Source organism: Engystomops pustulosus, chromosome 3 (assembly GCF_040894005.1).
Source record: "Engystomops pustulosus chromosome 3, aEngPut4.maternal, whole genome shotgun sequence".
NCBI lineage: Eukaryota > Metazoa > Chordata > Amphibia > Anura > Leptodactylidae > Engystomops > Engystomops pustulosus.
In genome coordinates, this window is record NC_092413.1 from 1,514,484 (window position 1) to 1,540,530 (window position 26,047).

A 26,047-nucleotide genomic window follows, 5' to 3' on the forward strand; every position below is an offset into this window, starting at 1 on the left:
CTACAACCAGGGGCACTCTGCCTACAACCAGGGGCACTCCACCTACAACCCTACAAAGAGGGGCATTCAGCCTACAACCCTACAACAAGCATCAGTCAGCCAACAACCCTACAACGAGGGCTACTTAGCCTTCAACCCTGCAATGTGGGGCACCCGCCTACAACCCTACAATGAGGTTTACTCAGTCTACAACGAGGGACACTCCACCTACAATGATGGGCACTCAGCCTACAACCCTATAATGAGGACCACTCCACCTACAACCAAGGGGCACTCAGCCTACAACCATACAATGAGGGGCACTCGGGCTGCAACCATACAACGAGGCCCACTCAGCCTACAATGGGGGGCACTCAGCCTACAACCCTACAACAAGGGGCACTTAGCCTACAACCCTCCAACTAGTGGCACTCAGTCTACAACCCTCCAACGAGGGGCACTCAGCCTACAACCCTACAACGAGGGGCACTTAGCCTACAACGAGGGGCACTCAGCCTATAACCCTACAACGAGGTGCACTCAGCCTATAACCCTACAACAAGGGGCACTCAGCCTATAACCCTACAACGAGGTGCACTCAGCCTACAACCGTACAACGAGGAGCACTCAGCCTATAACCCTACAACGAGGGGCACTCAGCCTATAACCCTACAACGAGGGGCACTCAGCCTACAACGAGGGGCACTCAGCCTACAACCGTACAACGAGGGGCACTCAGCCTACAACCCTGCAATGAGGTGCACTCAGCCTATAACCCTACAACGAGGGGCACTCAGCCTATAACCCTACAACGAGGGGCACTCAGCCTACAACCGTACAACGAGGGGCACTCAGCCTACAACCCTGCAACGAGGGGCACTTAGCCTACAACGAGGGGCACTCAGCCTATAACCCTACAACGAGGTGCACTCAGCCTACAACCGTACAACGAGGGGCACTCAGCCTACAACAAGGGGCACTCAGCCCACAACGGGGGGCACTCAGCCTACAACGGGGGGCACTCAGCCTATAACCCTACAACGAGGTGCACTCAGCCTACAACCGTACAACGAGGGGCACTCAGCCTACAACGAGGGGCACTCAGCCTACAACCGTACAACGAGGGGCACTCAGCCTACAACAATGGGCACTCAGCCCACAACGGGGGGCACTCAGCCTACAACGGGGGGCACTCAGCCTATAACCCTACAACGAGGTGCACTCAGCCTACAACCGTACAACGAGGGGCACTCAGCCTACAACGAGGGGCACTTAGCCTACAACGAGGGGCACTCAGCCTATAACCCTACAACGAGGTGCACTCAGCCTACAACCGTACAACGAGGGGCACTCAGCCTACAACGAGGGGCACTCAGCCTACAACGGGGGGCACTCAGCCTACAACGGGGGGCACTCAGCCTATAACGGGGGGCACTCAGCCTACAACAAGGGGCACTCAGCCTACAACGAGGGGCACTCAGCCTATAACAAGGGTTACTCCACAATATGATGGAGGGTTCCCCCATGGGCACTCTCGATGTATGTGTAATGTACAGATCCGGGAAAGATGGTAGAAGGGAGGCCCATGATGTTAGCCGCAGCCAGAGATCACATGTGGAGACAGAGGTTAAGAACATTAAACTCACGGGGCACATTTACTAAAAACAGTGCAAACTGCATATTCAAGAATTGTGGCGCCCGTTCATGAATCTGGCGCCCCTGCACTGCTCTGAGTGCACCAACCTATTTGTTGCAGCTTTAACATGGGGGGTGAAACACACTTCTGTCGGATTCTGCATGATAAATGTGGAGCGCGGTACAAATGAGCACCAGAACGCCCATTTCAATGATGAAACTTGCGTTGCATGAAGAATAGTGCAGGAATCGCCAAAAAAGGGTCGGGTGTGTAACACATATGGCGCGGACACTTCTTATACATGTGCAGATGTTTACACCAGAACGAACGTGCAAAGTCCGACAGAAATCTGTCCCAAGCTCCTTAGTGAATGAGCCCCTCACTGTCATAATTCCATGACCGGTTGGATGCAGTCACAGCTCAGATCCTGTAGGGGCTGGAGATGCAGAAGACTCTGTGTAGATGGACAGAGCTCCAGGCCTGATGGAGGAGACAGCCCTGAGGGGGGAGACAGCAGCTGCATGAAATTACTCTCTGCCGGCCTGATGGAGGGGGAAGCCCTGAGGGGGGAGACAGCAGCAGCAGGAAGTTACTCTCTGCCGGCCTGATGGAGGGGGAAGCCCTGAGGGGGGAGACAGAAGCTGCATGAAATTACTCTCTGCCGGCCTGATGGAGGGGGAAGCCCTGAGGGGGGAGACAGCAGCAGCAGGAAGTTACTCTCTGCAGGCCTGATGGAGGGGGAAGCCCTGAGGGGGGAGACAGCAGCAGGAAGCTCCTCTCTGTCGGCCTGATGGAGGGGGAAGCCCTGAGGGGGGAGACAGCTCCAGGAAGCTCCTCTCTGCCGGCCTGATGGAGGAGACAGCCCTGAGGGGGGAGACAGCAGCTGTAGGAAGTTACTCTCTGCAGGCCTGATGGAGGGGGAAGCCCTGAGGGGGGAAACAGCAGCAGGAAGCTCCTCTCTGCCGGCCTGATGGAGGGGGAAGCCCTGAGGAGGGGAAACAGCAGCAGCAGGAAGCTCCTCTTTGCCGGCCTGATGGAGGAGACAGCCCTGAGGGTGGAGACAGCAGCTGCAGGAAATTACTCTCTGCAGGCCTGATGGAGGGGGAAGCCCTGAGGGGGGAGACGGGAGCAGGAAGCTCCACTCTGCCGGCCTGATGGAGGGGGAAGGCCTGAGTGGGGAGACGGGAGCAGGAAACTCCTCTCTGCCGGCCTGATGGAGGGGGAAGCCCTGAGGGGGGAGACAGGAGCAGGAAGCTCCTCTCTGCCAGCCTGATGGAGAGGGAAGCCCTGAGGGGGGGAGACAGGAGCAGGAAGCTCCTCTCTGCCGGCCTGATGGAGGGGAAAGTCCTGAGGGGGGAGACAGCAGCAGCAGGAAGTTACTCTCTGCAGGCCTGATGGAGGGGGAAGCCCTGAGTGGGGAGACAGCAGCAGCAGGAAGCTCCTCTCTGCAGGCCGTGTCTTGTCACATGGAGTTCTCAGAACTTAAGCCATTGGTAGTATAAATAGACTTCCACGCTGGACTGAGCTCGTAGCATATGGAGCCTTAAGGGAGCGGCTTATAGATAATTTCCTAATGAGTGGGTGATTACAGCTACAAGAGACACCGCACCAACAGTAATGGGCTCTCCCCCCGTTACATGCAAAACCTCACCTGCTAGAAGAACCACCAACAACAGAACTAACACTTTAGGTACAGGAAATGACACGCTGACACTTGGAGGACAGGGCAGGGACACGCTGACACTTGGGGGACAAGACAGGAACACGCTGACACTTGGGGGACAGGACAGGGACACGCTGACACTTGGGGGACAGGACAGGGACACGCTGACACTTGGGGGACAGGACAGGGACACGCTGACACTTGGGGGGACAGGACAGGGACACGCTGACACTTGGGGGACAAGACAGGAACACGCTGACACTTGGGGGACAGGACAGGGACACGCTGACACTTGGGGGACAGGACAGGGATACGCTGACACTTGGGGGACAGGACAGGGATACGCTGACACTTGGGGGACAGGACAGGGACACGCTGACACTTGGGGGGACAGGACAGGGACACGCTGACACTTGGGGGTACAGGACAGGGACACGCTGACACTTGTGGGGACAGGACAGGGACACGCTGACACTTGGGGGGACAGGACAGGGACACGCTGACACTTGGGGGGACAGGACAGGGACACGCTGACACTTGGGGGGGACAGGACAGGGACACGCTGACACTTGGGGGGACAGGACAGGGACACGCTGACACTTGGGGGACAGGACAGGGACAGGCTGACACTTGGGGGTACAGGGACACGCTGACACTTGGGGGGACAGGACAGGGACACGCTGACACTTGGGGGACAGGACATGGACACACTGACACTTGGGGGACAGGACAGGGACACGCTGACACTTGGGGGACAGGACAGGGACACGCTGACACTTGGGGGACAGGACATGGACACACTGACACTTGGGGGACAGGACAGGGACACGCTGACACTTGGGGGACAGGACAGGGACACGCTGACACTTGGGGGGACAGGACACGCTGACACTTGGGGGGACAGGACAGGGACACGCTGACACTTGGGGGGACAGGACAGGGACACGCTGACACTTGGGGGACAGGACAGGGACACGCTGACACTTGGGGGGACAGGACAGGGACAGGCTGACACTTGGGGGACAGGACAGGGACACGCTGACACTTGGGGGGGATAGGACAGGGACACGCTGACACTTGGGGGACAGGACAGGGACACGCTGACACTTGGGGGACAGGACAGGGACACGCTGACACTTGGGGGGACAGGACAGGGACACGCTGACACTTGGGGGACAGGACAGGGACACGCTGACACTTGGGGGGACAGGACAGGGACACGCTGGCACTTGGGGGGACAGGACAGGGACACGCTGACACTTGGGGGGACAGGACAGGGACACACTGACACTTGGGGGACAGGACAGGGACACGCTGACACTTGGGGGGACAGGGACACGCTGACACTTGGGGGACAGGACAGGGACAGGCTGACACTTGGGGGTACAGGGACACGCTGACACTTGGGGGACAGGACAGGGACACGCTGACACTTGGGGGACAGGACAGGGACACGCTGACACTTGGGGGACAGGACAGGGACACGCTGACACTTGGGGGACAGGGCAGGGACACGCTGACACTTGGGGGACAGGACAGGGACACGCTGACACTTGGGGGACAGGACAGGGACACGCTGACACTTGGGGGACAGGACAGGGACACGCTGACACTTGGGGGGACAGGACAAGGACACGCTGACACTTGGGGGACAGGACAAGGACACGCTGACACTTGGGGGGACAGGACAGGGACACGCTGACACTTGGGGGGACAGGACAGGGACACGCTGACACTCGGGGGGCAGGATTGGGAGATGAGGCAGGTTTGGTGGTCTGTGATATATCTGGGGGTCTCTCCGGTGGTATGAGGGGCTGCTGTGACCAGATGGGGCCGTTATACCCAGAAGCCATCAGGCCGGCGCCGTCTATCAGCACGTTATCTGCGGCGCTCGTTAGGGGGGAGTTGATTACTGTAATTAGCTAATCAGCCTCTTTCTTGTGATTAATCCGGAGAATCATCTCTCGTGTCCCCAGACAACAGCGTCACATCGCGGGTGAGGAGTCGGAGTCACCTTGAAATCAGTGGCTGTTGGGGGAGGGGCATAAGACTCGTCATGTATCTCATAACGAACGCCACAGACACCGGTCCTGTCTGATCACATCCTCAGAGGCTAAAAGTAAGTGAACCCCAGAATGTGACTGCGGGGGATCATCGATGGGTAGACCTCACATCTTCACCTGAAATATTCCCCATCATCTCCTGGAGAAGTCCATGTGAGGACAGCGTCCTGCAGATGAGCCCCAGCAGGAGGTCCGCGTGTAGCATGTGGTGGCCCCACAGTGGAGAAGTAAGTGAACCCCTGTGGAAGGGAGCCTGGTCCAGAAGAGAGGAGACTGGAGCCCATATGGTGAAGGCACCAAACACCTGGATCCGGATCGGAGCAGCAGAACCAGCGCTCGCCTCCTCCTGTAACCCGGTGACATCCCCCATTATACGCAACGCACGGTACAATATACAGGAACTCGTACTACAGACAATCCACATGACATCCCAGAGGCAGATGAGTAGGGAACGTCCATGCGCTCATCACTAGGGCAGAGGAGCCACCACACCTGGTCAGCTGTCTCCTGCATGGACCTAAGTACAGGGCTCCCCCACAGTACAGGGACTCCCCCGCAGTACAGGAACTCCCCCACAGTACAGGGCTCCCCCTCAGTACAGGAACTCTTCCTCAGTACAGGGCTCCCCCACAGTACAGGAACTCCCCCACAGTACAGGAACTCCCCCTCAGTACAGGAACTCCTCCTCAGTACAGGAACTCCCCCACAGTACAGGAACTCCCCCACAGTACAGGAACTCCCCCTCAGTACAGGGACTCCCCCGCAGTACAGGAACTCCCCCTCAGTACAGGAACTCCCCCACAGTACAGGAACTCCCCCACAGTACAGGAACTCCCCCACAGTACAGGAACTCCCCCTCAGTACAGGAACTCCTCCTCAGTACAGGAACTCCCCCACAGTACAGGAACTCCCCCACAGTACAGGAACTCCCCCTCAGTACAGGGACTCCCCCGCAGTACAGGAACTCCCCCTCAGTACAGGGCTCCCCCTCAGTACAGGAACTCCCCCACAGTACAGGAACTCCCCCACAGTACAGGAACTCCCCCACAGTACAGGAACTCCCCCACAGTACAGGAACTCCCCCTCAGTACAGGGACTCCCCCACAGTACAGGGCTCCCCCTCAGTACAGGAACTCTCCTTCAGTACAGGAACTCCCCCTCAGTACAGGGCTCCCCCTCAGTACAGGAACTCTTCCTCAGTACAGGGCTCCCCCTCAGTACAGGAACTCCCCCCCAGTACAGGAACTCCCCCACAGTACAGGGACTCCCCCACAGTACAGGAACTCCCCCACAGTACAGGGACTCCCCCTCAGTACAGGAACTCCCCAACAGTACAGGAACTCCCCCTCAGTACAGGAACTCCCCCACAGTTCAGGGCTCCCCCTCAGTACAGGAACTCTCCTTCAGTACAGGAACTCTCCCTCAGTACAGGGACTCCCCCGCAGTACAGGAACTCCTCCTCAGTACAGGAACTCCCCCACAGTACAGGAACTCCCCCACAGTACAGGGCTCCCCCACAGTACAGGGCTCCCCCACAGTACAGGGACTTCCCCGCAGTACAGGAACTCCTCCTCAGTACAGGAACTCCCCCACAGTACAGGAACTCCCCCACAGTACAGGGACTCCCCCACAGTACAGGGACTCCCCCGCAGTACAGGAACTCCTCCTCAGTACAGGAACTCCCCCACAGTACAGGAACTCCCCCACAGTACAGGGCTCCCCCACAGTACAGGAACTCCCCCTCAGTACAGGGCTCCCCCACATTACTGAACTCCCCCACAGTACAGGAACTCCCCCTCAGTACAGGAACTCCACCGCAGTACAGGGACTCCCCCACAGTACAGGAACTCCCCCACAGTACAGGGACTCCCCCACAGTACAGGGACTCCCCCACAGAACAGGAACTCCTCCTCAGTACAGGAACTCCCCCACAGTACAGGGACTCCCCCTCAGTACAGGGACTCCCCCTCAGTACAGGGACTCCCCCTCAGTACAGGAAACCCCCCCCCCACAGTACAGGGACTCCCCCTCAGTACATGAACTCCCCCTCTGTACAGGAACTCCCCCTCAGTACAGGAACTCTCCCTCAGTACAAGAACTCCTTTTCAGTACAGGGACTCCTTTTCAGTACAGGAACTCCCCCACAGTACAGGAACTCCCCCTCAGTACAGGAACTCCCCCTCAGTACAGGAACTCTCCCTCAGTACAGGAACTCCCCCACAGTACAGGAACTCCTCCTCAGTACAGGAACCTCCCTACAGTACAGGGACTCCCCCTCAGTACAGGGACTCCCCCTCAGTACAGGGCCTCCCCCTCAGTACAGGAACCCCCCCACAGTACAGGGACTCCCCCTCAGTACAGGGACTCCCCCTCAGTACAGGGACTCCCCCTCTGTACAGGAACTCCCCCTCAGTACAGGAACTCTCCCTCAGTACAGGAACTCCCCCATAGTACAGGAACTCTCCCTCAGTACAGAAACTCTCCCTCAGTACAGAAACTCTCCCTCAGTACAGGAACCCCCCTACAGTACAGGAACTCCCCCTCCGTACAGGAACTCCCCCTCAGTACAGGAACTCCCCCTAAGTACAGGGACTCCCTCTAAGTACAGGAACTCTCCCTCAGTACAGGGACTCCTCCTCAGTACAGGAACCCCCCTACAGTACAGGGACTCCCCCTCAGTACAGGGACTCCCTCTCAGTACAGGAACTGTCCCTCAGTACAGGGACTCCTCCTCAGTACAGGGACTCCTCCTCAGTACAGGGACTCCTCCTCAGTACAGGAACTGTCCCTCAGTACAGGAACTGTCCCTCAGTACAGGAACTGTCCCTCAGTACAGCGACTCCTCCTCAGTACAGGGACTCCTCCTCAGTACAGGGACTCCTCCTCAGTACAGGAACCCCCCTACAGTACAGGAACTCCCCCTCCGTACAGGAACTCCTCCTCCGTACAGGAACTCCCCCTCAGTACAGGAACTCTCCCTCAGTACAGAAACTCTCCCTCAGTACAGGAACCCCCCTATAGTACAGGAACTCCCCCTCCGTACAGGAACTCCCCCTCAGTACAGGAACTCCCCCTCAGTACAGGGACTCCCTCTCAGTACAGGAACTCTCCCTCAGTACAGGGACTCTCCCTCAGTACAGGGACTCCTCCTGAGTACAGGGACTCTCCCTCAGTACAGGGACTCCTCCTGAGTACAGGAACCCCCCTACAGTACAGGGACTCCCCCTCAGTACAGGGACTCCCTCTCAGTTCAGGAACTCTCCCTCAGTACAGAAACTCTCCCTCAGTACAGGAACTCCCCCTCCGTACAGGAACTCCTCCTCAGTACAGGAACTCTCCCTCAGTACAGGAACTCCCCCATAGTACAGGAACTCTCCCTCAGTACAGGAACTCTCCCTCAGTACAGAAACTCTCCCTCAGTACAGAAACTCTCCCTCAGTACAGGAACCCCCCTACAGTACAGGAACTCCCCCTCCGTACAGGAACTCCTCCTCCGTACAGGAACTCCCCCTCAGTACAGGAACTCCCCCTCAGTACAGGGACTCTCCCTCAGTACAGGAACTCCCCCTCCGTACAGGAACTCCCCCTCAGTACAGGAACTCCCCCTCCGTACAGGAACTCTCCCTCAGTACAGGGAGTCCTCTTCAGTACAGGAAATCTGCCTCAGTACAGAAACTCTCCCTCAGTACAGGAACCCCCCTACAGTACAGGAACTCCCCCTCCGTACAGGAACTCCCCCTCAGTACAGGAACTCCCCCTCAGTACAGGGACTCCCTCTCAGTACAGGAACTCTCCCTCAGTACAGGGACTCTCCCTCAGTACAGGAACTCCCCCTCCGTACAGGAACCCCCCTACAGTACAGGAACTCCCCCTCCGTACAGGAACTCCTCCTCCGTACAGGAACTCCCCCTCAGTACAGGAACTCCCCCTCAGTACAGGGACTCTCCCTCAGTACAGGAACTCCCCCTCCGTACAGGAACTCCCCCTCAGTACAGGAACTCCCCCTCCGTACAGGAACTCTCCCTCAGTACAGGGAGTCCTCTTCAGTACAGGAACTCTGCCTCAGTACAGAAACTCTCCCTCAGTACAGGAACCCCCCTACAGTACAGGAACTCCCCCTCCGTACAGGAACTCCCCCTCAGTACAGGAACTCCCCCTCAGTACAGGGACTCCCTCTCAGTACAGGAACTCTCCCTCAGTACAGGGACTCTCCCTCAGTACAGGGACTCCTCCTCAGTACAGGAACCCCCCTACAGTACAGGGACTCCCCCTCAGTACAGGGACTCCCTCTCAGTACAGGAACTCTCCCTCAGTACAGAAACTCTCCCTCAGTACAGGAACTCCCCCTCCGTACAGGAACTCCCCCTCAGTACAGGAACTCCCCCTCAGTACAGGAACTCTCCCTCAGTACAGGAACTCTCCCTCAGTACAGGAACTCCCCCTCAGTACAGGGACTCCCTCTCAGTACAGGAACTCTCCCTCAGTACAGGGACTCCTCCTCAGTACAGGAACCCCCCTACAGTACAGGGACTCCCCCTCAGTACAGGGACTCCCTCTCAGTACAGGAACTGTCCCTCAGTACAGGGACTCCTCCTCAGTACAGGGACTCCTCCTCAGTACAGGGACTCCCCTTCAGTACAGGAACTCCCCCACAGTACAGGAACTCCCCCTCAGTACAGGGACTCCCTCTCAGTACAGGAACTCCCCCTCAGTACAGGAACTCCCCCTCAGTACAGGAACTCTCCCTCAGTACAGGAACTCCCCCTCCGTACAGGAACTCCCCTTCAGTACAGGAACTCCTCCTCAGTACAGGGACTCCCTCTCAGTACAGGAACTCCCCCTCAGTACAGGAACTCCCCCTCAGTACAGGAACTCTCCCTCAGTACAGGAACTCCCCCTCAGTACAGGAACTCCCCCTCAGTACAGGAACTCTCCCTCAGTACAGGAACTCCTCCTCAGTACAGGGACTCCCTCTCAGTACAGGAACTCCCCCTCAGTACAGGAACTCTCCCTCAGTACAGGAACTCCCCCTCAGTACAGGAACTCCCCCTCAGTACAGGAACTCTCCCTCAGTACAGGAACTCCCCCATAGTACAGGAACCTGAGCGTGTTTCTGTCATCGCTCAGGGGCGTCCTCGTCAGGGCGGCTATTGCCTGATCTGTGGATTGCTGCTCCTTGTATCGGACCTCGGACTGGGGGCAAGCCGCGGGGAGCTAGCACTGATGTTCTACATCTCCCAGTCCATGGGATGGGACCCTCCTCTCTCAGACCTTTATCCTCTCGATGATCCCTTTAATATGTTTGTACATTTAAACCCGAAAAACAGATAGAAAACGTTTCTCTCCAGTAATGACAAAACCCGACTCCACGCACCTCCGCAGCTCCCGCAGCAGAAGAATAAACTCACTTTTGTATAAAACCTTTAGAATTGAGCCTTTTGCAGAAGTGTGAATGAGGCCGTGAATGAGTGAAGGCTGCGCATGCGCCGCTGCGCCCAACATTGTGTCACCGCACAAAGGGAATTATTATTCCCACCAAAAATAAAAGGACATTTTAAAAATGATGAAGTTCTTTTTCAGTGTTATTTCCTGTTCCTCAGGTCGGGGGAATGAGCATGAGCCCCACTGTGGGTGCTGCACCCGCCTGCAACCTCTGCTCTATCTGTCTGGCCATAGGGTGCACACAGGACCAGGAAAGTGTCCCAGGCCATTCCCTGACAGTCCTGGTACTGAAAGACTCCTCCAGCTACAGAACCTGCCTGAGCGCTCTAGCTCCATGTGATGGCGTCTGATCCTCCTCTTCCTGGCTCTGTTGTATGACTCTGCCCGGTCAGTCTATTATTCTGCCCTAACCTCTGCCATTTGTCACCATGCTCTGCATAACCTCTGCCTGCCCTGAAGTCACCGTGACTATCCTCTGCCAGCCATGGTCTGAGAAAATGTTCTGCCTAATCTCTGACTGTACTTACCACTGCCTATGTGTGACTATTCCATGTCTGCCCTAACCCCGGCCTGTCTGTGACTATTCTCTGCCTGTCATCTATCTGCCCTATCCCCCACCTTACCTCACCATTCTCATAACCTCTGCCTGCCCTGAAGTCGGCCTGTCCCTGCCTGATCTTGGCCTGTCTGTGAAAATGTTCTGCCTAGCCTCTTCCTGCCCTGACCACCGCCTGTTTGTGACTCTTCTCTGTCTGCCCTGACCTTGGCCTGTCTGTGACTATTCCAGACCTTTTCCTGACCCTTGCCCAGAATTGGCCTGTTTCTAGTCTTTACTTGACCTGACCTGTCTGGTATTATTCTCTGCCTAACCTCTGTCTCCCCTGACCACTTTTTGTGACTATTCATTTCCTGCCTGTCCTGACCACTGCCTGATTGTGACTATTCCCTGCCTGCCTGGCCTTCGTCTACTATGGCCTCAGTCTTTTTCTACTCTTTACATCACATTCTGATGACTGACCTGACTTAGGGCTGTTTTTGACTATTCTCTGTCACCCGGTGTTGCCCGGTTCTGTTCTCTACCTGAGCTCTTTGTGCCCAACCTTGTTCTGTTGATAAGTATTATTTTCCAGATCTCTGCTGGTTTGTTTCTATTTTTACCTGACCTTGACCTTTTTGTAACTAATCTCTTCCCTACCTTTGGCTGCTCTGACCTCGGTCTGGTTGTGACTCCTGCCTGCCCTGATCCCAGTCTGTTTCCATTCTCTACCCGACCTCACACATCTGCTGCTATTCTCGGGCTAATCTCTACCTCTTCTGCCTTTTTATGACTACTCTCGGTTTGCCTTGACCATATCTATTTGTGACTATTCTTTACTTAACCTTTTTATATTTTGTACCTTGTCTTTCAGTGACTATTTTTTGCCTGTTTGTAACTATTTTCTATCTCACCTGATCTTGGCCAGTTTGTTACTATATTCTGCCTTACGTGTACTGTCTCTATGTATCTATTCCCTGCCTGCCCTGATCTTAGCCTGTCTGTGACTACTCTCTGCTTGACCTAACCTCTGCCTGACTTTGGCCTGTCTGTTGCGTTCTCTATCTGACCGATCTGTTGCTATTCCCTGCATAGCTGCTTTTTCTTCTGACCACTGCCTTTTGTGACTTTTCTGTGCATGCCTGACCTTTGTCTGCCCTGACCTCAACCTATCTGTATCTATTCTATACCTTACCTCTGCCTTCCCTGACCTTTCCTTTCTGTAACTTGTCTCTACCTGACCTTTGCCTGTCCTGAACTCTGCCTGTCCAGATTTTCTGCCTCCCTGACATTGGCCTGTCCTTTTCTATTCTATACCTGACCTCTGCGTGCCTTGCCCTTGGACTGTTGGTATCTACTCTCAGCCTGACCTCTGCCTACCATAAAATTAACCTGTATGTTTATATTCTCTTCCTGATCTCTGCCTGCCCCGACCTTGGCCTGTCTGTGACTGCTTGATGGTGTTTCTCTAGTACCCTGCTGATGATCTGGAATTTTTTATGTTTTATACCCTTCTACATTGAGGGTGGGATGTGGGGTTCTGAGAGCGACCTCTGGGGTCTGCTGCAGCTTCTTGATGATAAATGGTTTAATTAATGAGGTTTTATCATTTCTAGTGTTACCTGAGGATAGGATTTATTCTGTCTGGTGTAAGGAGGTGCTTTATGACACATCTCGCTTTATGGCCGGGCATGTCTGAGAGGCTGCTCTTCAGCGCTTGGCTCTGCTCTCACTCTACGGTTTTCCTTTTATTTCAGGGCCTTTTTACCTTGGCAAGAACTGCAGCAGAATGTTAAAGATGAATCCCAGACAGACGGGAAGAAGGCAAAGAGGAATGTCTGTGTCTGCGAAACCGTGTTAAGTCCCATCTCTGGCTGGGGGCACTTTCTAAATGAAGCACTGATCAATGAGTCTCTACGTGTGTGGCCTAATGTGGTGAGCCGGCCAGGAGGAAGCTCCTGACGCTGCTCGCATCTCACCTCCATCCGCTCTCAACATTATCTGATTTCACCCGTATCTCATGATCTCACCGATAATCTGATGATCTCCCCTCTATCTTATAATCACTCCTCTGTCTAATGATCTCACCTCTATCTGATAATCTCAACTTTATCTGATGATCTCCCCTCTACCTAATGATCTCACCTCTATCTGATGATCTCCCCTCTATCTCATGATCTCCCCTCTATCTGATGATCTCCCCTCTATCTAATGATCTCACCTCTATCTGATGATCTCACCTATACCTGATGATTTCACCTCTATCTGATGATTTCACCTATAATTTAGGATATCATCTATAATCTGAAGATCTCAGCTCTATCTAATGATCTCACCTCTATCTAATGATCTCACCTCTAACTCTTGATCTCCCCTCTATCTGATGATCTCCCCTCTATCTGATGATCTCCCCTCTATCTGATGATCTCCCCTCTATCTAATGATCTCACCTCTATCTGATGATCTCACCTCTATCTGATGATCTCCCCTCTATCTGATGATCTCCCCTCTATCTGATGATCTCCCCTCTATCTAATGATCTCACCTCTATCTGATGATCTCACCTCTATCTAATGATCTCACCTCTATCTGATGATCTCACCTCTATCTGATGATCTCCCCTCTATCTGATGATCTCCCCTCTATCTGATGATCTCCTCTCTATCTGATGATCTCCCCTCTATCTAATGATCTCACCTCTATCTGATGATCTCACCTCTATCTAATGATCTCACCTCTATCTGATGATCTCCCCTCTATCTAATGATCTCACCTCTATCTGATGATCTCACCTCTAACTCTTGATCTCCCCTCTATCTGATGATCTCCCATCTATCTGATGATCTCCTCTCTATCTGATGATCTCCCCTCTATCTGATGATCTCAACTCTATCTGATGGTCTCCCCTCTATCTACTGATCTCACCTCTATCTGATGATCTCACCTCTATCTGATGATCTCCCCTCTATCTGATGATCTCACCTCTATCTAATGATCTCCCCTCTATCTGATGATCTCACCTCTAATCTGATGATCTCCCCTCTATCTGATGATCCCCCCTCTATCTGATGATCTCACCTATAATCTAATGATCTCACCTCTATCTAATGATCTCACCTCTATCTGATGATCTCCCCTCTATCTGATGATCTCCCCTCTATCTGATGATCTCCCCTCTATCTGATGATCTCCCCTCTATCTGATGATCTCACCTCTATCTGATGATCTCCCCTCTATCTAATGATCTCACCTCTATCTGATGATCTCACCTCTATCTGATGATCTCCCCTCTATCTGATGATCTCCCCTCTATCTGATGATCTCCCCTCTATCTGATGATCTCACCTCTATCTGATGATCTCCCCTCTATCTGATGATCTCCCCTCTATCTGATGATCTCCCCTCTATCTGATGATCTCCCCTCTATCTAATGATCTCCCCTCTATCTGATGATCTTACCTCTATCTAATGATCTCACCTCTATCTGATGATCTCACCTCTATCTAATGATCTCACCTCTATCTGATGATCTCACCTCTAATCTGATGATCTCCCCTCTATCTGATGATCTCACCTCTATCTAATGATCTCACCTCTATCTAATGATCTCACCTCTATCTGATGATCTCACCTCTATCTGATGATCTCCCCTCTATCTGATGATCTCCCCTCTATCTGATGATCTCCCCTATAATCTGATGATCTCACCTCTATCTGATGAACTCACCTATAATCTAATGATCTCCCCTCTATCTGATGATCTCCTCTCTATCTGATGATCTCCCCTCTATCTAATGATCTCACCTCTATCTGATGATCTCCCCTCTATCTAATGATCTCACCTCTATCTAATGATCTCACCTCTATCTAATGATCTCACCTCTATCTGATGATCTCCCCTCTATCTGATGATCTCCCCTCTATCTGATGATCTCCCCTATAATCTGATGATCTCACCTCTATCTGATGAACTCACCTATAATCTAATGATCTCCCCTCTATCTGATGATCTCCTCTCTATCTGATGATCTCCCCTCTATCTAATGATCTCACCTCTATCTGATGATCTCCCCTCTATCTTATGATCTCCCCTCTATCTGAGGATCTCACCTCTATCTCATGATCTCACCTCTATCTGATGATCTCCCCTCTATCTGATGATCTCCCCTCTATCTGATGATCTCACCTCTATCTAATGATCTCACCTCTATCTGATGATCTCCCCTCTATCTGATGATCTCCCCTCTATCTAATGATCTCACCTCTATCTGATGATCTCACCTCTATCTGATGATCTCACCTCTATATGATGATCTCACCTCTATCTAATGATCTCACCTCTATCTGATGATCTCACCTCTATCTGATGATCTCACCTCTATCTAATGATCTCACCTCTATCTGATGATCTCACCTCTATCTGATGATCTCACCTCTATCTAATGATCTCACCTCTATCTGATGATCTCCCCTCTATCTGATGATCTCCCCTCTATCTGATGATCTCCCCTCTATCTAATGATCTCCCCTCTATCTGATGATCTCCCCTCTATCTAATGATCTAACCTCTATCTGATGAACTCACCTATAATCTAATGATCTCACCTCTATATGATGATCTCCCCTCTATCTGATGATCTCCCCTCTATCTAATGATCTCACCTCTATCTGATGAACTCACCTATAATCTAATGATCTCACCTCTATATGATGATCTCCCCTCTATCTGATGATCTCACCTCTAATCTGATGATCTCCTCTCTATCTGATGATCTCCCCTCTATCTAATGATCTCACCTCTATCTCATGATCTCCCCTCTATCTCATGATCTCCCCTCTATCTGAGGATCTCACCTCTATCTCATGATCTCACCTCTATCTACTGATCTCACCTCTATCTGATGATCTCCCCTCTATCTGATGATCTCCCCTCTATCTAATGATCTCACCTCTATCTGATGATCTCACCTCTATCTAATGATCTCACCTCTATCTGATGATCTCCCCTCTATCTGATGATCTCCCCTCTATCTAATGATCTCACCTCTATCTGATGATCTCACCTCTATCTAATGATCTCACCTCTATCTGATGATCTCCCCTCTATCTGATGATCTCCCCTCTATCTGATGATCTCCCCTCTATCTAATGATCTCACCTCTATCTGATGATCTCCCCTCTATCTAATGATCTCACCTCTATCTGATGATCTCCCCTCTATCTAATGATCTCCCCTCTATCTAATGATCTCCCCTCTATCTGATGATCTCCCCTCTATCTGATGATCTCACCTCTATCTGATGATCTCCCCTCTATCTAATGATCTCACCTCTATCTGATGATCTCCCCTCTATCTGATGATCTCCCCTCTATCTGATGATCTCACCTCTATCTGATGATCTCCCCTCTATCTGATGATCTCACCTCTAACTCTTGATCTCCCCTCTATCTGATGATCTCCCATCTATCTGATGATCTCCTCTCTATCTGATGATCTCCCCTCTATCTGATGATCTCAACTCTATCTGATGGTCTCCCCTCTATCTACTGATCTCACCTCTATCTGATGAACTCACCTCTATCTGATGATCTCCCCTCTATCTGATGATCTCACCTCTATCTGATGATCTCACCTCTATCTGATGATCTCACCTCTATCTGATGATCTCCCCTCTATCTGATGATCTCCCCTCTATCTAATGATCTCCCCTCTATCTAATGATCTCCCCTCTATCTAATGATCTCCCCTCTATCTGATGATCTCCCCTCTATCTGATGATCTTACCTCTATCTAATGATCTCACCTCTATCTGATGATCTCACCTATAATCTGATGATCTCACCTATAATCTGATGATCTCACCTCTATCTGATGATCTCACTTATAATCTGATGATCTCACCTCTATCTGATGATCTCACCTCTATCTAATGATCTCACCTCTATCTAATGATCTCCCCTCTATCTGATGATCTCCCCTCTATCTGATGATCTCCCCTCTATCTGATGATCTCCCCTATAATCTAATGATCTCCCCTCTATCTGATGATCTCCCCTCTATCTAATGATCTCCCCTCTATCTAATGATCTCCCCTCTATCTGATGATCTCCCCTCTATCTGATGATCTCACCTCTATCTGATGATCTCCCCTCTCTCTGATGATCTCACCTCTAACTCTTGATCTCCCCTCTATCTGATGATCTCCCATCTATCTGATGATCTCACCTCTATCTGATGATCTCCCCTCTATCTGATGATCTCAACTCTATCTGATGGTCTCCCCTCTATCTACTGATCTCACCTCTATCTGATGATCTCACCTCTATCTGATGATCTCCCTTCTATCTGATGATCTCACCTCTATCTGATGATCTCACCTCTATCTGATGATCTCACCTCTATCTGATGATCTCCCCTCTATCTGATGATCTCCCCTCTATCTAATGATCTCCCCTCTATCTAATGATCTCCCCTCTATCTGATGATCTCCCCTCTATCTGATGATCTTACCTCTATCTAATGATCTCACCTCTATCTGATGATCTCACCTATAATCTGATGATCTCACCTATAATCTGATGATCTCACCTCTATCTGATGATCTCACTTATAATCTGATGATCTCACCTCTATCTGATGATCTCACCTCTATCTAATGATCTCACCTCTATCTGATGATCTCCCCTCTATCTAAAGATCTCCCCTATAATCTGATGATCTCACCTCTATCTGATGAACTCACCTATAATCTAATGATCTCCCCTCTATCTGATGATCTCCTCTCTATCTGATGATCTCCCCTCTATCTAATGATCTCACCTCTATCTGATGATCTCCCCTCTATCTCATGATCTCCCCTCTATCTGAGGATCTCACCTCTATCTCATGATCTCACCTCTATCTGATGATCTCCCCTCTATCTGATGATCTCCCCTCTATCTGATGATCTCCCCTCTATCTAATGATCTCACCTCTATCTGATGATCTCACCTCTATCTAATGATCTCACCTCTATCTGATGATCTCCCCTCTATCTGATGATCTCCCCTCTATCTAATGATCTCACCTCTATCTGATGATCTCACCTCTATCTAATGATCTCACCTCTATCTGATGATCTCCCCTCTATCTGATGATCTCCCCTCTATCTAATGATCTCCCCTCTATCTGATGATCTCCCCTCTATCTAATGATCTCACCTCTATCTGATGAACTCACCTATAATCTAATGATCTCACCTCTATATGATGATCTCCCCTCTATCTGATGATCTCCCCTCTATCTAATGATCTCACCTCTATCTGATGAACTCACCTATAATCTAATGATCTCACCTCTATATGATGATCTCCCCTCTATCTGATGATCTCACCTCTAATCTGATGATCTCCTCTCTATCTGATGATCTCCCCTCTATCTAATGATCTCACCTCTATCTCATGATCTCCCCTCTATCTCATGATCTCCCCTCTATCTGAGGATCTCACCTCTATCTCATGATCTCACCTCTATCTACTGATCTCACCTCTATCTGATGATCTCCCCTCTATCTGATGATCTCCCCTCTATCTGATGATCTCCCCTCTATCTAATGATCTCACCTCTATCTGATGATCTCACCTCTATCTAATGATCTCACCTCTATCTGATGATCTCCCCTCTATCTGATGATCTCCCCTCTATCTAATGATCTCACCTCTATCTGATGATCTCACCTCTATCTAATGATCTCACCTCTATCTGATGATCTCCCCTCTATCTGATGATCTCCCCTCTATCTGATGATCTCCCCTCTATCTGATGATCTCCCCTCTATCTAATGATCTCCCCTCTATCTGATGATCTCCCCTCTATCTAATGATCTCACCTCTATCTGATGAACTCACCTATAATCTAATGATCTCACCTCTATATGATGATCTCCCCTCTATCTGATGATCTCACCTCTATCTGATGATCTCACCTCTAATCTGATGATCTCACCTCTATCTAATGATCTCACCTCTATCTAATGATCTCACCTCTATCTAGTGATCTCACCTCTATCAAATGATCTCCCCTCTATCTAATGATCTCCCCTCTAACTAATGATCTCACCTCTATCTGTTGATTTCACATATTTCTAATTATCTCACCTCTATCTGATAATCTCACCTATAATCTGATAATCTCAACTTTATCTGATGATCTGCTCTCTATCTGATGATCTCACCTCTATCTAATGATCTCACCTCTATCTGATAATCTAAACTTTATCTGATGATCTGCTCTCTATCTGATGATCTCCCCTCTATCTGATGATCTCCCCTCTATCTGATGATCTCACCTCTATCTAATGATCTCACCTCTATCTGATGATCTCACCTCTATCTGATGATCTAACCTCTATCTGATGATCTCACCTCTAATCTGATGATCTCACCTCTATCTGATGATCTCACCTCTATCTGATGATCTCCCCTCTATCTGATGATCTCCCCTCTATCTAATGATCTCACCTCTATCTGATGATCTCCCCTCTATCTGATGATCTCCCCTCTATCTGATGATCTCCCCTCTATCTGATGATCTCCCCTCTATCTAATGATCTCACCTCTATCTGATGAACTCACCTCTATCTAATGATCTCACCTCTATCTGATGATCTCACCTCTATCTGATGATCTCCCCTCTATCTGATGATCTCCCCTCTATCTGATGATCTCCTCTCTATCTAATGATCTCACCTCTATCTGATGAACTCACCTATAATCTAATGATCTCACCTCTATATGATGATCTCCCCTCTATCTGATGATCTCACCTCTATCTGATGATCTCACCTCTAATCTGATGATCTCACCTCTATCTAATGATCTCACCTCTATCTGATGATCTCACCTCTATCTAATGATCTCCCCTCTATCTAATGATCTCACCTCTATCTGATGATCTCACCTCTATCTAATGATCTCCCCTCTATCTGATGATCTCCCCTCTATCTAATGATCTCACCTCTATCTAATGATCTCACCTCTATCTGATGATCTCCCCTCTATCTAATGATCTCCCCTCTATCTGATGATCTCCCCTCTATCTAATGATCTCACCTCTATCTAATGATCTCACCTCTATCAAATGATCTCCCCTCTAACTAATGATCTCACCTCTATCTGTTGATTTCACATATTTCTAATGATCTCACCTCTATCTGATGATCTCACCTCTATCTAATGATCTCACCTCTATCTAATGATCTCACCTCTATCTAGTGATCTCACCTCTATCAAATGATCTCCCCTCTAACTAATGATCTCACCTCTATCTGTTGATTTCACATATTTCTAATTATCTCACCTCTATCTGATAATCTCACCTATAATCTGATAATCTCAACTTTATCTGATGATCTGCTCTCTATCTGATGATCTCACCTCTATCTAATGATCTCACCTCTATCTAATGATCTCAACTCTATCTGATAATCTAAACTTTATCTGAAGATCTGCTCTCTATCTGATGATCTCACCTCTATCTAATGATCTTACCTTTATCTGATGATCTCACCTGTATCTAATGATCTCACCTTTATCTGATGATCTCAACTCTATCTAATGATCTCATCTCTATCTAATGTTCTCACCTCTATCTAATGGTCTCACCTCTATCTAATGATCTCCCCTCTATCTAATGAGATCACCTCTATCTGATGATTTCACCTATACCTGATGATTTCACCTCTATCTGATGATCTCACCTATAATTTAGGATATCATCTATAATCTGAAGATCTCAGCTCTATTTGATGATCCCACCTCTATCTCATAATCTCACCTCTATCTAATGATCTCACCTCTATCTGATTATCTCACCTCTAACCCTTGATCTCCCCTCTATCTGATGATCTCCCCTCTATCTGATGATCTCCCCTCTATCTAATGATCTCACCTCTATCTGATGATCTCACCTCTATCTACTGATCTCACCTCTATCTGATGATCTCCCCTCTATCTGATGATCTCCCCTCTATCTGATGATCTCACCTCTATCTGATGATCTCACCTCTATATAATGATCTCACCTCTATCTGATGATCTCCCTTCTATCTGATGATCTCCCCTCTATCTGATGATCTCCCCTCTATCTAATGATCTCACCTCTATCTGATGATCTCCCCTCTATCTGATGATCTCACCTCTATCTAATAATCTCACCTCTATCTAATGATCTCACCTCTATCTGATTATCTCACCTCTAACTCTTGATCTCCCCTCTATCTGATGATCTCACCTCTATCTGATGATCTCCCCTCTATCTAATGATCTCCCCTCTATCTAATGATCTCACCTCTATCTAATGATCTCACCTCTATCTAGTGATCTCACCTCTATCAAATGATCTCCCCTCTATCAAATGATCTCCCCTCTATCTAATGATCTCAGTTATAATCTGATGATCTCCCCTCTGACTCATGATCTCCCCTCTATCTGTTGATTTCACATATTTCTAATTATCTCACCTATCTGATGATCTCACCTATAATCTGATGATCTCACCTCTATCTAATGATCTCCAGTCTATCTGATGATCTCATCTCTATCTGATGATCTCACCTCTATAAGATGCACTCACCACTATCTAATGATTTCACCTCTATCTGATGATCTCACTTCTATCTGATGATCTCACCTCTATCTGATGATCTCACCTCTATCTGATGATCTCCCCTCTATCTGATGATCTCCCCTCTATCTGATGATCTCCTCTCTATCTAATGATCTCACCTCTATCTTTTTTTTTTTTTTTTTTTTTTTTTTTTTTCCCTCCCCTTCCTAGGATTATTACACCTTCCTAATATGGTAGTCAACTAGAGGGATACACTCCCATATCATACAGCGTTATTTTGTAGCTCCAAGTTGCTACCCAGATATACAAATATAATATGCTCACAATCCCTAAACCTACCCCCCTCCCCACCCCACCCTCCCCTAGAGAGGAGCCGAAGAAGAGAAAGAAAGAAAGAAGAAGAAAAAAAAAAAAAAAAAAAAAAAAAAAAAAAAAAAAAAAAAAAAAGGGGAAAGAGAAATAAAAAGAAAAAGGGGGGCACCTTTAATTCCATCTTTCCCACCTTCTAATCCATCTCTTATGGCTGCCTACCTCTGAGGAACAGATGTTTTCATATTGCTTAATTCTAAGGGTCAGATTATACCAATATTCCATTGTTGGAGCTTCTTTGCCTCCCCACTTCCTTGCTATGCACACACAAGCTATGTGCATCACCCTCCTGACTATGTCTCTGTCCCTCTGATCCAAATTTAATTCATCGGTGAGCCCCAAGATAGATACGGGTAATGTTGGTTCGAGCCGCACTCGAAGGACTCTCTCAACTTTCCTATTTACTGCTTCCCAATATTGGCTAACCTTAGGGCAATTCCATAATACGTGCACGAAATCAGCGTTCGGTTGTTGACATTTTCCACAACACGCATCCCCCCTATATTTCATTTTAACCAAATCCTTCGGTGCAAAATATAACCTATGTACTATATTGTGTTGTATTATCTTATGGTTCCAATTAAAGGAACATGTTGCTATGTGCTTTACAACCTGTACCCACCTTCCCTCTACTATTGGTCCTAGGCTAACTTCCCATTTTGTCCTAGAACTATGTGTCATATCCCTAGTGTAGCTCTTAATAATATACCTGTAAATCTTCGTGATCAACTTATTTGTACTACTTACTGTGTGCAGGTAATCGATACATTCGTGACTCTCAATTTTCATGTTCCTCTGCTCATTCACTCGGGCTAAAGCATGTGCTACCTGAAGATATTTTAAAAAGTCCCCTTTACCTAAGTGAAACAAATTCTGCAGTTCATAGAATGTCTTCATCTTACCCTCTACCCAGATCTGGGGGATATGACGGACCCCCCGTCTTATCCAGAAGGAAGGATCCGGTAAGCCCCAGAGGCTGGGCAGATTCCAATTGAACCATAATGGTGTATCCATCAACAAACCCCTAATTTTCAATAATTGCTTTAAAGCCTCCCATGATCTATGCGCCAAATTGCAAATTACCAGCCCCTTAAACCGAGGCTGTAAAAAATAACCACTTTCCAGTGTCTCAAAAATTGTGATCATTCTACCTTCAGTAAGTTTCACCATACACTCATATAGCCTATTCTTTTCCCATCCTATTAACCTACTAATCTGTGCCGAGATAAAATAACCGAAAATGAAGGGTATCCCAAACCCCCCTTCTCCCATCGGTTTATATAGGTGGATTAATTTCATTCTAACTTTCTTTCGTCCCCATACCAAATCATTTATTAAGGAATTAATTAGCCTAAAGAAGGAGTCTGGTATCCACATAGGGCTAGCCGACAGGACAAATAATAATCTGGGGAGCAAAATCATCTTAACCAGACTGATTCTGTCCGCCCTCGATAGGGGGAGTCTACACCAGACGAACACATTCTCTCTTATGGCTTTAATAAGGGGTAGCAAATTCATCTGTACAAATTCATCCAACTGCGCCGAGATTCTGATCCCTAGATACATCAAAGAGTCCTCACTGATCTTAAATCTATTCGGGTCGATAAGCCTAATAACATTCTTATCAAGGGGAAGAAGCTGAGTCTTTCCCCAGTTGATTTGTAGACCTGACCATTCCCCATATTCCTCAATAACCTCCATCACCTTTGGAATGGAGGTGGGGGATTCTCTAAGGTACAATATAATGTCATCTGCATATAGACATACTTTATCGTCTACCCCCCCACATCCTCCTCCCACTATCCCCCTGTCCTCTCTTATTCGAATAGCTAGTGGCTCTATAAACAGAGCAAACAGCAGGGGCGACAGCGGACACCCCTGCCTAGTGCCCCTAGTCAACTCGAAGCCACTGGATTCCTTGCCGTTCAGAACAATTTTGGCTCTAGGGGCTTCGTACAGGCACCGGACCCACCGGATGAACCCCGGGCCGAACCCAAATTGTTCCAATACTTTCCAGAGAAACCTCCACTCCACCCTGTCGAACGCTTTAACTGCGTCCAGAGCCAGGATGGAGCGGAGGTCCCCCTTCCCCAGTTCGATGGCGGCATAAAGTCTCTGCAGGCAGTCCCCTACTTTCCTCCCTGGAATAAAGCCATTCTGATCCCCATGAATCAGAGTAGTAATTACTTTCCCCAGTCTAGTGGCCAGCAATTTTGCCAATATTTTAAAATCAGTGTTAAGCAGGGATATAGGCCTGTACGACCCCATATCCAATGTATCCTTCCCCTTCTTGAGGATCAGAACCATATTGGCTTCAGACATGCTGTTAGAGACCTTCCCTTGCTTAAAAATTTCCTCATACAGTCCCAATAATCCAGATAAACTAATCTCAGGGTTCCTCCTGTAGAAGCTAAATGGGAGGCCATCTGACCCCGGGGCTGTATCCCGGCTGCAGTTTTGAACTATCTCTTTCAGCTCTATTAATGAGATAGGGGTGTCCAGGAAATCCTTCTGGGAGTCTGACAATTTGGGGAAATGGATTCCTTTTAAATAGCTTTCCATTCCCTCCTCTGTACTGGAGTCAGATGATCTATATATCTCTGAGTAAAATTGGGCAAACTGTTGTACTACCTGCTCCGTATCCCTTCTGGTTACCCCATCTACCCCCTTCACTGCACTCACATAGTTGTTCTTCTTGGGATCCTGGATCTTATTTGCTAGGAATCGACCGGGTTTCCCCCCTTCCACAAACCCTTTCTGGCCTCTAAAAAAAGATCTATGTTGGGCCTTATTGCTCAGAAGAGCTTGATAGTCCTGTTGTGCACGTAATGTTCTCCTTCTATTCTCCTCTGTTGGAGCCTCTACGAGTTCCTTCTCTAATTCCACAAGTTTCTGTTTATGTAACTCTTCCTGCCTGTGGAACTTCGACCGCGCTAACCATATCGCTTTTCGATAAATACCCCGGACAAAGGCCTTAAAGGTGTCCCATACCACCAGCCTATTCTCCTCTTTTCCGTTCTTTACCCAAAATTCTTCCATCTCCCTTTTAAGGTCTAGCTGTCCCTCCAAGACCACCAACCAGTGCGGGTTAAGTCTAAAGGATCTAACCGGTTCTTCTTTACCTTTGATTGTTACCACTATTGGTGAGTGGTCTGAGAGTATAATGGGCTCATAGACGACTTTGTGCACCAATGGAATACATAACTGATTTGCCAAACATAGATCAATTCTAGATAGTGAACCATATGATTTACTCATACAGGAGTACACCCTCCTCTGGCCGCACCTACTCCTCCATACATCCAGCCACCCTAGTTCTGCACAGAAGGATGCTAACCGGGATCCCCGGGTCTGGCTCGGGGTTTCCTGCTTATGCCCACTTAATCTATCCAGCTTGGGGTCCAATATTGCATTGAAGTCCCCAATAACCAAAACTGGAGACTCCTCTCTATCCGAGATAAACTTTACCAGATCACCCAGAATGGTTACAGAGAAAGGGGGAGGAATATAGACAAAAGCCAGGATAACTCTTCGCCCCTCCAAGACTCCATACAGAAATACATACCGGCCCTGTTGATCGATCAGCTTCCCCAACAAAGAGAAATTAATCTTTTGATGGATTAATACTGTCACCCCTCTAGAATAATTATTCCCAAATGAGTGAAACTCTAAACCCGCCCATCTCTTCTTAACTCTGTTAACTGTATCTTTGGTAAGATGTGTTTCAAGTAGGCATATCATCGCAGGGAGATGT